Raw genomic sequence first — 4,689 nt, forward strand, 5'->3', positions numbered from 1 at the left:
ACTGAACTAGAACTGAACTAGAACTGAACTAGAACTGAACTAGAACTGAACTAGAACTGAACTAGAACTGAACTAGAACTGAACTGGAACTGAACTGAACTAGAACTAAACTAGAACCGAAATAATACTGAATAAGAACTTAACTAAAACTGAATTAGAACTGAACTAGCACTAAACAAGAACTGAACTAAAACTGAATGAAGTAGAACTGAGCTGGAATTGAACTAGAAGTGAAGTAGAACTAAAGCGGACTTTAACTCAAACCAAATAAGGGCTTAATTAAAGCTGAACTAGCTCTGAATTTGAACATTCTATCTATCTATCTATCTATCTATCTATCTATCTATCTATCTATCTATCTATCTATCTATCTATCTATCTATCTATCTATCTATTTATCTATCTATCTATCTATCTATCTATCTATCTATCTATCTATCTATCTATCTATCTATCTATCTATCTATCTATCTATCTATATCTATCTATCTATCTATCTATCTATCTATCTATCTATCTATCTATCTATCTATCTATCTATCTATCTATCATTGTTCAGTATTAAGAAGCCATCAATCTCCTTATAAACGTCATTTATTTAATCTGCTTCTTATTAAATTGAAAGTATTAGTTAAACCAAAGGAAGTATTATCAATATTTATCGATGATTACGAGAATTTATAGATAAGCAGTTAAATTTATATACGTTAAAATAAACTGATATGAAAAAAACAAAAAAGAAAATAATAGAAAAATATTGAACAATTGCATAATATTTATAAAATATTAAAACTAACTTACACATTAAAATCAAGAAAACCTGAACAAAAGCGAAATCTTAGTGAAACTGTTTATGCGTTTAAACAAAAAGCTAACAGATTTCAAATAAAAGCCATTCAATTTAGCACTAAACATAACCATTTAAGGCAAAACACAGCGTTATCTATAGAATGTCTGTTTAGCTTTATATGGCTAACGAAAACATCGAGTAGAGCAACAAAATTTTCACGAGTACATATTTTACAGATAAAAAGAAAATGCTATAAATTAAATTGTTGGCGGAAAATTGTTAAACATTTTAAGAAAAACAACACTACAAATAGGAGCTATGACTAGTGCATACCGACAAAATTAATAAACTATTTGCTTTAAATCGAATACTAAAACAAATCTTATCAAATTTTTAACAAAATAATAAATAAAATGATGACTAACAATGCTATTTAGTATAATAAACCTAACTGAAGTACTTATAACACTGTAACAAGATGAGTTGGCACCAAATCAACCGAATATTAAGGAAATTTTACACAAAAAAATATGTTGTATGCAAAACTTTCAACCCAAACCATTGTTTACTTTTTGTTTCTTCACAAATACAAATATTTACTTGATTTCGTTCTTTCTTTCTTTTAATATGACTCATTTCCATTAAGATTTCTTAAACTCAAAAAACAACCAGCCCTAACAATGAAAAAAAAACCTTGTTCACGGCAACTCCCCAATATTTATCAAGAACTTTTTTCATGAGACTCCAACACCAACTTAGTTTTCACAAACCACTCGTTTAATTTTTTAATAAATTTTAAAACTTACCAGCTAATTGATCTTCGGAATAGTTTGCCTAATTAAAAAAGATATTTTATTAATTGATTTAAATTTTTTTTATTTAATTTTATATTCAAACTTACCATTTTTTTATTGTTGTTTAAATAAAACTTTGTGTGTGTAAAATATTAAAATACTCTTGCAAAAACACTTCTTTTGGAATGTGTCACCAAAGAGCTGTGCTGACCAAAATTAAAGACGGCGGCAGTTATATTTACAATTTCGTCGGCGTCTGAAAAACGACGTTAGACCGCCTATGTCTTCAGCTGCGTGTTTTATTATTAAACAACTGTATTAAATACAATGATTAACCCTATAATGTATTTTGGTATTAAGCCATTCTATAAACTTGTTTCTTTATTTGAAAGAAATTTTTACTACATTTTAAAATAAATTTAAAAAATCTGTGTAATTGTCAGCTTTTTGTAAAGATGTTAAAAAGTAAAAGTCGACTATATTGTTCTTACAAAATCAATAAATCCTAAGTCGAAAGTAACTGTCGGTCCACACTAGGAAATTTTTTTGGGAAACTTTTGATTTTGCGTAAGAATTAGAGAAAAACTTGCTTTGTTTTGTTATTATTCTCATTCGTACAACAACAACAAATCAATGCAATTAATACGTAGTTTCTGAAACATTAATTTCTATGTGTGGACATTAAGACCTGGTTCATACTGGGAAACTTTTGATTTTGTGTGTGAGAGAAAGAGATGGTAGGGTTCTATAAATCGACTTTCGAATAATCGAACAATCGACTTTTTTCGAAAAAAGTCGAAAAGACGAAGTCAACTATTTTGTTCCAAAAAAGTCGATAACTTGACTTTTGTGAAAAAAGTTGACTTTGTTAATAAAAGTCGAAAAGTCGTAAAAAGTCGAAAAAGTCGGAAAAAGTCGGAAAAAGTCAAAAAGTCGGAATAAGTCGAAAAAAGTCGAAAAGTTGGAAAAAGTTGAAAAAAGTCGTAAAGTCGGAAAAAGTCGAAAAGTGGGAATAAGTCGGAAAAAGTCGAAAAAGGTCGAATAGTCGAAAAGTCAAATAGTCGAAAAATCGACTTTTCATTAAATGAAAAAAGTCGAAAAGTCGACTTTTAACTCTATACAAAAAGTCGAAAAGTAAACTTTTCGTTTCAAATATAGAACCCTAAGAGATGGTTGATATTTCTTTCTCTTTCTCTCACATACAAAAATCAAAAGTTTCCTAGTTTGAACCAGGACTAAAGAAACTTCAAAAAAGAATTAAATCTTTTTTAATTAATATTATTTTAATATTATTAACTCTAACAACTTTGTATTAAAGTCCTTGCTATAATAGTTTCAGTATAACAGAATCCTATAAAATGATTCTTCCATAAAATTGTTTTTCTTTAGAAAGCTTACTGTTTACGATTAATATATGTTAATCGTATATGTTACTTTCTGTATAACAATATTTTATAGAAAATCTATTTTATTACAGTTTCTCTTGCTCAAATATTTTTTAAAATAGTTTTAACTGCTGAATACTACTATATACAAGTTTTCTATTATGAATTCTTCTATATACTCATTCAATACCACAGTTTTTTAATTACAAAAGTTTGTGTATATCAGATTTCGTATAACAGTTTTTACTAAAGAAAAGTTTTGTCTTCTTAAACATATATTACATTATATTTTTCCAATTTCACTCTTATTTTTTAAGTGTATTTCAGCAAATCTTAAGTCTGGCAACGCATTATAACAAATAAAAAAATCAAAACAAATGAAACACAAAAACAAAATTCCCAATTGTATTTTTCGTCTTGATTTAATAACAACAACAACAAAAGAAGATTTTTTGTGTTTTGTATTTAAAATACATTGTTTTTGTTGTATTTCGAATCAGTTTTATACAAGTGCAGTCAAAGTGTGGTTGAATGAAAATAACGCGTAGATTTGTAAACAATTTAATAATTGAGTAGAAAAAAAGGAGAAAATTTAAACATATAAATTAACAAATAATATAAAAAGTGTGAAACTAAAAGCAAGAAGAAAAAAAAGAAGTGAGCAGAAAAGAAATTCTTTTGTGTGGAAACGAAAAGAACCAACAACAACTACAAATGTTTCGCGAATAAATTGCAACAGAACTTTAACTACGCATTTATAAAAACCAACAAAATAAAGAAAAAAATTAAAGAAAAATTGTGTCGGGTCATTGTGGAAAAGTTATTATTATCATAAAATTAAAATAAATTAATAACATAACAGATAATAAAATTAAAGCAGAGCAACACATTATTAATTGAATTGTGGTTTTCAATTTAGAAGAAAAAGTTCAATTAACGAAAGAGTAAAAAAATCTTAATTGAGTGCAATATTAGAAGTTGGGAAAAAATTAAAAAGAAAAACTACTAATGTAATAAATCTAAAAGAAAATTTGCCAGAAAAAAAAACGAAAAAAGTCATTATTTCATGTTGGCTATCATTGATTATTCGTTTTTGCTTTATTTTAATTTTTGATTTATTAGCTCATTTTTATTTGGGTTCTCTTTCTAACATTTAAATGCAAATTAAAATAAAAGTTTCTTTTGATTTTGTTTTAAATGTCATGTAAAATTCAAACGAAAACCATGAATTCTCTTGGAAAAACCATCACACATCAAAATCAACGTAACGATGTAAGTTTCATAATTTTTATTTTTCCTTTAACTTTTATCCTTTAGATAATTTATTATTATATATGTATATTCAATTGTTATCTTTCATTTTTACGAAAAAAAGTATAACAATTTTATCTAGTTATATTTTGATCCTTTTCTTCTATTCTGTTTTCATGTTCATTTTCATTTCCTTCTTTTTTAAAATTTCATTCATATTTATAATTTGCATTACTATCTTTCAGGTCTTTTTATTGGGTTTGTTTTGATTTTTCTTTTCTTAATCCCTTTTCTAGTTGTTATTAAGGGTTGCCAATTTTTGTAAATAGTGTTATATTGTAATGGAATTTTTAAGAATCTGTCGAACTGAACTACAACTGAACTAGAACTGAACTAGAACTGAACTAGAACTGAACTAGAACTGAACTAGAACTGAACTAGAACTGAACTAGAACTGAACTAGAACTGA

At 26.4% G+C, this 4,689-nt stretch overlaps 1 long non-coding RNA gene across 1 annotated transcript in view; it reads left to right on the plus strand.

Annotated features, from left to right (window-relative positions):
• Nucleotides 1-3,300: 3,300 nt before the first annotated feature.
• LOC124420672 overlaps nt 3,301-4,689 on the plus strand; it is an 11,267-nt gene continuing 9,878 nt past the window's right edge. Inside the window, exon 1 of the long non-coding RNA XR_006941290.1 lies at nt 3,301-4,241. This is a non-coding gene — a long non-coding RNA (uncharacterized LOC124420672). The remainder of the gene's footprint in view (nt 4,242-4,689) is intronic.

Source organism: Lucilia cuprina, chromosome 6 (genome assembly GCF_022045245.1).
Source record: "Lucilia cuprina isolate Lc7/37 chromosome 6, ASM2204524v1, whole genome shotgun sequence".
Lineage (NCBI taxonomy): Eukaryota > Metazoa > Arthropoda > Insecta > Diptera > Calliphoridae > Lucilia > Lucilia cuprina.